Source organism: Chelonoidis abingdonii, chromosome 1 (assembly GCF_003597395.2).
Source record: "Chelonoidis abingdonii isolate Lonesome George chromosome 1, CheloAbing_2.0, whole genome shotgun sequence".
NCBI lineage: Eukaryota > Metazoa > Chordata > Testudines > Testudinidae > Chelonoidis > Chelonoidis abingdonii.
Genome location: NC_133769.1, coordinates 190,874,978 through 190,886,632, shown reverse-complemented (window position 1 = coordinate 190,886,632; position 11,655 = coordinate 190,874,978). Strand labels below are relative to the sequence as shown.

Below are 11,655 nucleotides of genomic sequence, written 5' to 3'. Positions count from 1 at the left end.
AAGCAGCATGGTGCCTAAACTTTGTCGTGAGGCATTGCAACACTTGGCCTAAGTCCCTTTGTGGATCAGCCCCTTTTCCCTAAGCCACAACCCAAGCCATGTAACGTCAATACTGTCCCCTCACGTGTATGTAAACACATTTTTGTTGGCTACTATACAATTACATCCAACTCCTATAAGGAGACATGCTATGTATACTGTGACCATCTCCCTGTTAGGTGTACTGTTGGCCAGTTTTCACTTTACCCTCCAGTCTTTTAGCTGTAGTGAACCATGATGTAAGGGAGTGCAGTGGTGAGCAGAATCATTTATTAATTTAAATGATCCTGTTGTACATTTTGATGTGTCAGAATACATCTAATTCCAAAGAGCCTCAGAGAGGCTGGAATTCTGCACACATTGACTCCATTTCAGGGATTCACCAAATCCCCAAATAGGTTATCACAGAAAATAGAATCTCTCTCTCATCATTCTGGTTGTGTACTGCTGCATACAGATTTTACCTTTACTTCTCTATATAGTGCACCAAGGCCTCATCTAGCAAATTACATGCTTACCTTTAAGCATGTAACTTCAATGGAACTGCTCATATGCATAAGCTAAATATATGCTTAGGTGCTTTCCTGGGTCTGGGCCTGGACTGGAGCACTGGGAACCAAAAGACTACATAAGGAAAGCTATTCATTATATGATTTATTACAGGCTGTCTACAAACACACACTTGCTCATACCAGTTTTAGGATGTCTTTAGCAAACCATGAAGTGCTAGGGGATCTCAAGAAAAGAACATTTGTTTTATGAAAGTTCAAGTGTGATTATTTATATCTGGCCACCTGTCATGTGCGCACAGAGAGCATGGCTGGCTGGCTCATTTGGAAACCAAATCTGTGAATAATTCAGTTTTTATTCTAGCTCTGGAATTCACCTTTAATATGTAGCGGCAGTGTCCCGGGACTTCAGGGCTCCCTAAATATCTGTGGCCTTGAGGTCCCATAGTCCTTTTATCAGGACCTGCCAACACATTTTCTGGTGTCTGTGCCTTTTGTACACAGCTCCTTCTGTGTTCGAAAGATACGAAGTCTGGTGTTCATGTTATGTTTTGTTTTACATTCCTGACAAAAATATTACTGATTCCCCCCCACCCATCCCACAAAAGCAAATTGGCAGACAACACCACACAGTGATTAGATTATAGAGAGAGAGTGAAAATAGATCTTTATATTATCCGCAGTGAAAACACATCTCAACAGCTGTCATTGCGTCAGAGATACAAATTAGTGTTAGGGCACTGGTAAAGGTTGCAAAAAAGGAGTGATGTAATACCTACCATGTGGCACATTATAATCAATTATTTTTTTATATAACTTCTCTAGCTGACTTTAATGCATTTTGCCAAACTTGACCTCATTCCATCTAAGCAATTTGGAGGTCTAAGTCTCCCTGTCACTTTTCATATTACTGTATTCATTGCTGAAAAGGGTGTCTGACCTAGGACAGCACACACGCAGAAACATTTTTTTGCCTATTTCAATAATAGCCTTAAACTTGACTATGTACTTTTCTTCCTCTTATATACTATTAACCTCCCGCAGAGCCCAAATAATAGGTCCTAGCTGGGGACTCAGAAAGAGAGACTGGGATGGGACACAGAATTTTTGTATGACTGAATCAAAGGCCAATTATTTTCATCTACAATCAACTGCATTTTAACTGAACTTGGGACTAAACTTCAGACAAGTTCATTCTTGTTCCAGTTGCACTCAGTGGCAAGTATCATTGATTTTAAAGGGAACAGGTCTGGGCTCAAAGTTTTTATCTGCATTCAAGCTTGTCCACAATGTGGGGATATCTGTACCCAACATTTTGAATCAGCCTATTCTAGAGGGAGGCCAGCAGTGAAGTTCAGATCTGGACTTCACTACGTTTAATGCTGTTTGGTTCCAGGGGTTTAATTCTTGTCCGTCTCCAAGTTTCATCATTCCTGCCCAAATTCAGCTCCCAACCCACTGGCTGAAAAATTTAAGACTCCCACTGAAGCCTGCCTTCTTCCACTCCAAAGCTTTAATTGATTCCTATACCGACAATGACCACAAATCACCACACTTTGAAAATAGAGTGTGAAAGTGGGATCTTTAATTCCTTGTTACACAAGCCACCTGGACCTTAGCTCTGGGTCCTGAGCACTATGTGGCACTAATACTCATCTGCATCCCCCCTAAAGAGGCAGAGAATGTATGGAGTTTTGGCTTCATCTCCACTATTCAATGTATCTGAGCCAGCATGCGGTGGAGGAGTAGTTTCATGCTGTTTCAGGCTAGCAGTAGATGACTATCGCCAGGGAACAAGGAGGAAGTAGGGAAGGAATTATGGCTCGGAGGGTCACAGTGTCTATTGAGCTATTCATGAGACAGGACTAGCCCTAACTGATACTTGCTTTTATATGTAGCATAATGACTGCTAGTGCCACAGTAATAAGTATAATTAGGGCCCTATCAATTTCACGGCAATGAAAAAAACATACCATGGACCGTGAAATAAGCCCTTCCCTGTGAGATCTGATCTCCCCCAGGGCTGCTTTGAGCACCCCAGCCAGGGGCTCCTAGCTGCAAGTCCTGGCCAGACTAGGAAGGGAAGGACTGATCCTTCCCCTGCACAGCTGCTCCGGGGGTGGGGAATCAGACTCACCTCTAGGTATCTTTTGGTTTGGGACCCCACATACAACACTGAAATTTCAGGTGTAAACATTTGAAAATGTGAAACTGAGCAATTTAAAAACCCTCTGGCTGTGAAATTGATCAAAATGGACCATGAATTTGGTAGGGCCCTAGGCATGTTCTAAAATGTGTTAGGTAAAACTAATATATCATTCATATATGGATATATAGTGTTTCTAAGCCCCAGCCACACTAACACCGCTATATGCTTTCCAAGTAGAAACAGATTTATTTAGCAATCTGCACTGCCAGTATTACGGTAAAAAAATTCCTCTTCCAATACAGGTAAAACATAGATAACTCACAGTGAGACAGTCAATGTAACTGTACAATGGTGTCATAAACAGATAGCTAAGGGTTAATGTTTCTTTTACCTGTAAAGGGTTAACAAAGGGAACCAAACACCTGACAAGAGGACCAATCAGGAAAACGGATTTTTCAAAGCTTAAGGGAGGGAATTTGTGGGGTTTTTTTGGTCTTGGGTCTTTGTCTGTTCTGTGCTCTCTCAGCTATGAGAGGGTCTATTTCCAGTCCTTCTAATCTTCTGTTTCCCAGTTGTAAGTACAAAGTTAGCAAAAGTATAGTCTTTTAAATTGTTTTGCTGTATTTGCATCTGTGTATCTGGCTGGTGGAGTCTTTATGTGTATTTGGCTATAAGTACTTTAAATTGTATTGTTTTTGGGTAAGGCTGTTTATCCCTTTTCTATTGTTTATTCATTTTCTATAAGTTGAAAACCCTGTATCTTACCATCTAGATTACCGAGAACTGTTATTCTATTCTTTCTTTCTTTTTTTATTAAAAGTTTTGCTTTTTAAGACCTGTTGATTTTTTTTTTCTAGTTGACCCACCAGGAAATTGGTGGGAGAAAGGAAAGACAGGGGGGAGGGGAAAGACTGCTCTCTGTGTTTAACTCTCCTAGTGTCCCAGGGCGGGAAGAAGCTAAGGGGGAAGAGAGATAGAATCTTTTCTGTTTCCTTGTCTTTGGGTTTGTCTCTTTGTGGAAGAGAGGAGACATGCTTCTTGGTATTGTGATGTAAAGAGGTTGCATCAGTAACTCTCAGGTTAGCCCAGAGAGGAAATTCTGGGTGGGAGAGAGGTGGGGGGAATGGTTTATTTCCCTTTGTTGTAAACTCAGGGCATCTGAGTCTTGGGGGGTTCCCCAGGGAAGGTTTTGGGGAGACCAGAGTGAGCCAAACACTGGAAATTGGCTGGTGGCAGCGATATCAGATCTAAGCTGGTAATTAAGCTTAGAGGGTTCATGCTAGCTTCTCAGGTTATGAACGCTAAGGTTCAAATCTGAGTAGGAAGCTATGACAAATGGCCAGAGACATACTAGTAACTCTGATTTTCTTTACACCATCTGATACAAGACTATGTAAACTGCCATGGACATTCAATGCAGTAACTTCCAAATCACAGAAGTGTTTAAAAGCATACAAAACTACCATAAATCCAAACCACAAATTGGACTACTTCCCACTTCAAATACTAACTCCTCTGAAAAGCTAGCTATTGATTTTCAGTTGCTTAGTTATAAAACATACAATCTGTTGCCTAGCCACAAATACTGTCCAAATTAATCTGAATTAGTGTGTGAAGTAACCATCAAGTGGCAATTCTTGAAAGAACACAAGATTCTAAATACAAATATTCAAATAGCGAATTAGCTTCAGTTTGAGCTGTCTGCTATATTATATGAAGTATATGCTTCTAATCCAAATTTCAGATCAGAAATTCACCATCTGATCTGCACTGGAAATATCTGCTGCTGTGAATTGTTTTCAAGCGGCACAGTACATTATTTTCCACTATATACACTTTTATCTCCAGAAATGGATGGATATAACTGTTTTTCCAACAACCCAGATTAAATCAAACAAAAAGAGATTCATACCATTTTTATAGACTCTCCCCATAGAACTAAACCAAAGAATTTTATAAACACCTCTCAGTGCAGAGTTCTGGCAGTCATGCACCCAGTGTATGAAAAAAAAGTTCATAGGTTAAAAATGTTGATACAGTTCCATAATCCTTCCCTCCGCTTCACGGGGCTTCAACTTCCTTCCTCTCTCAACTCAGTTAAATAATTCAGTTCATTGGCACAACTGATGCCTCCATTTATTAGTATACCTCTTCTCTTTTTCTGTATACAGTGCATACCACATCAGGAAGGAAAGATGCCCTTGTGCACTGGACTGAGATTTGGGCAATCCGGGTTCAGCTCCTGGTTCTGCCACAGTCTCCTCTGTGCAACCTTGGGCAAATCACTTCATCTGTCTGTACCTCCGTTCCCCAACCGTAAAATAGGGATAATAGTAGGTGTGCCCTTTCTCTGATCATTTGTCTGTTTGTCTATTTAGACAATAAATTCTATAGAGAAGGGACTTTTTCTTATTCTGTAAGTACAGAATGTAGCACAAGAGGACCCCAGTCTCAGCTGGGGCTCCAGAGGCACTACCACAATATAAATAATGGTAATTGCAATGTTAATTAGTAAATGTTAAGGTTAATCACGGGTCTAAGTGCTTAGCCAGACTGTGTCCTCAAAGAGGAAAATTATATGGTTCTATTCCACTAACTTTATATTCGGTGCCCATCATCAAAAAGAGATAGGAACAACTCATCTTCTCTTCTTGAGACTCCCTGAGTCTCTTCCCAATCTTCCAAAACAGAGAGAGCCCAAAAAAATGGAATTTAACATGGAGTTGTGTTTGCTTTGCACAGCTAAAGCCCTGACTCACGGCCCATTAACTTCAGTCTAATCTCAGTGACTAGCGCAAGATTATGTGGTGAGACAGTCAGTAGCGCATCCAGGAACAGAACTCAGGATTCCTGGCTCCTACTTCCCTGCAATGGACTAGACAATACTTCCTTTCCTCATATAACACATATATGTAAACAGTATTGCAAACTTCAAGTACTAAAAGATCATGAGTCAGGCCCCCTAAAATCATGAGATTGCCTTAAAAATCAAGAAGTTTTTGTTAAAAAAATAATACTTTTGGAATTCTTTTTCGTTGCCTTACCTCATGAAGGCTAAAAGTTGACTTTTTGTTTGTTTGTTTTTAAGAAATGAAAGTTGCCTTTTTTCACATACACTCGAGTCCAGCACCTAGGGCCTTAAGAAAAGCAATCAAATATGGCAAGAATCATGATACAATTGCGAGATCTGGCAATCCTGTGTAAATGTCTCTGTATATTTGGTTTTAGAATCAACAGATACTTTTTAAATTGAAAAAATATTAAATAGGCAAACTTTATGGCATGATTTGGCTTCATATAAGTGAAGCTAGAAAAGAACCAAGCCAATACCACTTACATTTAAAGAAATGATACGAGTCATAATTACAAACTGAGGACAAGACTGGTGAGGGGAGAAATATTTTCAGGTTTCAGAGGAAGCTTTAAGTCATGGATAGGTAAATATGTGTGGGTGTGTAGGTGGGTGTACAGCACTTTTGCACAGCGGGAAGATGATCCATGACTGGGATGCCTAGGTGATGCCATAATAAATAACAATAATAGGCATTTTTAAGAAGTCCATTAACATTTTCTTTCCCCCATCTATAAATCCCTGCCTTTCATAAACAGCCTCCTAGAGACCCTCCTGGAGCGTGATGGATTTCCCAGTCTGCAGAAGTGGATGTTTTTCATAGTGCTCCCGAGACAGCTTCAGAATCAGAAAAGCATTGATCCCCATACAGGGCCAGCATTCAGCACTCATCACATTCATAATGAAGCAACAGTTTTCATTCTCAACTACATCCCGATGATGCCTGAGCAGATGAATCCATTGGATTTGGATTGCTTTGTTGTTCTGTTCTACTTGATCAAATGAGACTCCCCCCACAAAATCAATATCCTGTTGAGTTCAACAGCATGTCTTTGCTCCCCTTGATTCAGAATCTATTTTTGCCTAAGAACTGTATCTGTGCAGACATTAAAAACAAATTAACTGTGATTCTAAATGAGATTTCCTATTGCAGTATTTGTCCTATTTTAAGAGGGGTTTCTGTTTCAAATACTTATTATGATAGCGAGGAAATAAATGAGGAAAACAACAAATTGACATTAGCCAATTCTCCTTTTTGACTGGCTTCTGGCTGTTTGTAGTAGTAGTATATCGTAGCTAATGAGGTTAATCCGAGGTGCGATTATTGCTCGTTGAAAACTTATTCCATCATGTAATTGGCTAAGGAGCACTCCTAATCAGGCAGTCATCAGGTAATCTCTGCGCAAGTCCTGAATCATTAGCCATATGACTCATTTCACAGAAACAACATTTCAAAAGTGAAGCTATTCAAGAGCATAGCCACATTCCTTGGTTGACATCTCAGGCCTTTGAGATAGGTGGGTGTCCTAGCTACATGCTTATTGAACACCACATTCCTGTTCCACTCTTCAGTTGGAAAACTCATTGACAGATCAGTGGATATGACCCTTGCTCCTGAAATTACAGAGCTTTTGTTTTGGCTAGATTAATTACACAAGAATGTAAGACATTCCACTACCACATCTCCACAACTTGAGGAGCTATGAAAATCCCAACAAGCACATAGGACTATCCAGCACATAAAATGACCTGCTCTAGAAGCCTTCCCCCTCCTGCCTTCCATCAGTCCCTGACTCTTGATATTCCATGACCAAAAGTTGTACAGCCTTCCACTCTGCATGCTTGGGATTCTCACTGAGATATAATTACAAAGTGAGGACAAAATTGAAAGATCCGCTATGCTAGGAGACCATAGTATCCTTGTAACGAAGACATTTGGTCACTAGGAAATGAAACAAGAACGCTCAACTCGTTTCACATAAGCCCCAAAGCAGCTGTCTGTCAGTAATAACATACGGTCATCATTAATTTGGGCTGAATTCAAACTGACAATCAAACTAAAGACTGAAAAATTACCAATCCTCTGTGCTGCCTAGTTCCTCAGTTTCCTGCTTGCTTGTAGGCATTTCTTGTAAATTTTATTTTTAGGGATTCATGCACTAGAACACTGCAAATGTGTAGCTTGCAAACAATGCAGGTGAAAGCTGAAATCCCAGCGGAATAACTTTTTCCATAGAATAAAGATTCCTAGGAATATATTTATGCTGATAAGTAGTTTTGGGGAAAAAATTAAACCTATATGATGGAGCTAAATTCGCTGAACATTTCCATTTACATACAGGGCATCTTGTTTGCAAAAACAATAATGTTCAACCAATTGAATAATCTTTCAGTATAGTCCCAAGTATTTTGCGAGGAGTTCTGTTCTGAGCGTCTCATACTCTAGGAGAGTTTGTTAAATATGGAATATATTACTTCTGATTCATAAAAGACAAATATTTTAAACTATATTTATCATGATTTCCTCTCTTCCCTTCACAGTAAATAGATGCAATACAAAAATCACATGTACACAAATGCAAATCTTGTTCCATACTATAAATCTTCACTGGACCCAAATAAGATACAACAGTTGCAAATGCCATTGTTTGACTGAATTTGTACTAATTATCAAGTTACATCAGTATCTGTGGAAAAATATTAAAATGATCAAAATGGGAAAAGACTTCAATTTTGTTAAGCATTAGACATTCCAATAGATACTTCCAGTTTAAGAAGTAATGGTTTGACACCAATATAGTCATGACTCTCCAATCTGTCACTACTAATATACAATCATGATAGGCTTTTACGTTGTACAATGCTTCAGAGAGCAGATATTTGAATATTATAAATAAAGAAATCAAATATAAAATGTGTCCACATTTTAATATGTTCTGTATGCTATATGCCTTTATAAAAGTTTTATTTTTATATTTAAGGGTATTAGGAGGAGTAATTTTAAAACAAATGATCAGATGATCCATCACAACTGCTGCAGTATTCAACCCAGTGAGCGGGCCCTATCTTAACTGGCTTTAACTAATCACATTTCTTTGGTGCTTCAGATTTCTATGCATTATAGCCTTTTTACTGCAGGCCTTTCTTTAGTGATTTATTCTTTAAATGTAAACCTTCCTGAAAATGCACATTTTCTGTACATGAATCATCTCACACAGGGAAAAGCCTAACTCATTCATAAATGACCCTCTTCTACATGAAAGAGCAATGCCAAACAAATACATCTGGAACACTGTCATAAACAAATAAGAAAAGTTAATAGCACAGAAGTACTTTATATCTCTTTGACTGTAAAGGGTTAACAAGTTCAGTAAGTCTGGCTGTCACCTGACCGGAAAACCAATCAGGAGACAGGATACTTTCAAATCTTGAGGGAGGGAAGTTTCTGTGTGTGCTGTTAGTTTTTGGTTGTTGTTCACTCTGGGGGCTCAGAGGGACCAGACGTGCAACCAGGTTTCTCTCCAATCTCCCTGATACAGGGTCTTATAAGTTCAAAATAGTGAGTACTAGATAGATAAAGCGAGTTAGGCTTATGTTTGTTTTCTTTATATGCAAATGTGCATTTGGCTGGAAGGAGTTTAATTGTATATTTGGCTGAAAGGAGTTCAAATTTGTATTTTTGCTGAAAAGATTTTTAATTTGTACTTGAATACTTAGGCTGGGAGAGTATTCCCAGTGCCTATAGCTAAAAAAACCCTGTACCTATTCCATCTTAAAATTACAAAGATAATTTTTACTGTTTTTCTCTCTTTAATTAAAAGTTTCTTGTTAAGAACCTGATTGTTTTTTCATTCTGGTGAAGCCCCAGGGGACTGGGTCTGGATTCACCAGGGAATTGGTGGGGAGAAAGGAGGGAAGGGGGAGAGAAAGGCTAATTTCTATGTGTGTCAGGATTACTGTCTCTCTCAGGGAGAGTCTGGGAGAGGGAGAGAGAAGGGGAGGGGGAAGGTGCAGTTTCCTCTGTTTTGTGATTCAAGGAGTTTGAATCACAGTGATCTTCCAGGGTAACCCAGGGAGGGGAAGCCTGGGAGAGGCAACGGTGGGGGAAAGGGTTTACTTTCCCTGTGTTAAGATCCAGAGGGTCTGGGTCTTGGGGTCCCCAGGCAAGGTTTTGGGGGGACCAGAGTGTACCAGGCACTGGAATTCCTGGTTGGTGGCAGCGCTACAGGTTCTAAGCTGGTAAGTAGCTTAGAGGAATTCATGCTGGTACCCCATCTTTTGGACGCTAAGGTTCAGAGTGGGGAATTGTACCATGACAAACACACAGAAGATGAGCAACCATTGTCAATCTTCACAGCCTTGTTGCAAAATATTGTATTACTGTGCCTACATTTCCAAGTGTACTTGTGGGGTGTGTATCAAATTCCAGATTTTCAGACATAGCCCATTCTGTCACACAGCTTTATTTGGACAGGTTGGCTACCCTTCCACTACCTCCTTTGGCATCATTGGTTAGTTTAGGCTTCATGAAGTCTGTGTATGTTTTGGTTTATTGGTAAATGGTTGGTTTTAATAGTGATTTGATGAAGTGTACATTTATTGTCTCCTAAGATGAAATACGAAACTGGTGGATGCATCATCACATCTTTTACTAAAACAAATTACGTACAACTTACAACTAATGATCCCAGTCTAATAGAGTTCATCACAGTAATGAAGTGAAACTGTATACTGACCAATATAAAGTAGTATACTCTGGTACTGTTCGCAAGACTGAATAAATAACAGAATTAAAGGAAAAAAAATAGAAGTTTGACATCTTATTTCAGTTCACTCATTCTTATTATTTGGCATGGCCTTCGCTTTGTGACATAGAAACAATATTAACATAACTGCTTCAAACATGTAAATAAATATCAGATACCAGATACAATTTTCAGAAGTGTCTATGACTCAGTCTCAAAAGTATTCGGGTGCCCAACTCCCAGATGCCCAAATACCTTTCAGGATCTGGGCCTAGTGAATGTATAGTTCCCCAAAACTGATGATAAAATCCTTTCTGCAATAATTGAGGAGTCTCTCTTTTTTCACATGCTAAGAGTTCTAAAATGCAAGAGTGAATAATTATCATTTACTGATTTATATTGTGCCAATTGCACGGTATGTGTTGCATTGCTCTTCACACAAATTTGCTGAACACAATCTCTCCTTGCATATGTTGTTTTATTTTATTATTATATCCCTATACCAATGCAGAACTAAGTCTGAAGCTCTGCATTTTGCTCAGCAGTCACTGAGCCCTGCAACTAGGTGAAGGGCATCCATCTGAACTTTCCAGCCACCTGCCACATCCTTACTTAACAATAGCAGATCTTCCAAACAAGTGTTTTGTTAAAAAAGAAAAGTTCCTTGCACAAGAAAGTTTACATTGGAAGGCCCTGGTCCTGCAAGTACTTTAGAAAAAGCAGATGCCTGGACCACCATGGAGTCAGTCCCATGTAAGTCAATGGAGCTACGTATAAGCACAGGAGTCCACCTGCAGAGAGCAACTTGAGACACAAGAAGTTGTCAAGCAATTAGGTTGTCCAGTGTGTCCACTACTTGTAACACCATGCCCCTGGGTTGGTCATCAGCACTGGGAACCAAAGCGTGAATCTGAAAGTCTAAGCCTCTACTACCTGAGCAGAAAACTCCACATCTGTTAGCCAAAGCTGTAGCAAGCTCATAACCTTCATATGTGGCCACACTTATGTGAGTACCACACTGAGGAAGGTTGTGGGAAGAGGGTGGGGCATACCTTAACTCAGCATTCTGGTTTTCAGAGGTTTACATGAAAAGATTTGCCATTATGGAAGGATAAAAGGCACTGCCAGACAATCTTAACTCTTTGTTAACCAAGTGTTGGGCGACTGAATTGCTAGTTTCATGATTTTGGTTTGAGGTTTTATCAGATTTACTACTGCTTTGTTATCCCTAAGAGGCACATTAATATGGCTTTTGGAAAGTTGCATCGTAAATATCAGGGAGGGGGTTCCAAGTGTTGAGGGCTGCACAGAAGGCAGCACAGAGAGGAGAGAGTTAGAAGGATGTGAAGAGAACGGTGAGGA

The 11,655-nt window shown here is 39.7% G+C and overlaps 1 pseudogene; it reads left to right on the top strand.

The window, feature by feature from the left end:
• The first annotated feature begins 6,816 nt into the window (after positions 1 to 6,816).
• On the top strand, positions 6,817 to 6,979 carry LOC142046157 (U4 spliceosomal RNA; annotated as a pseudogene).
• The last annotated feature ends 4,676 nt before the right edge of the window (positions 6,980 to 11,655 follow it).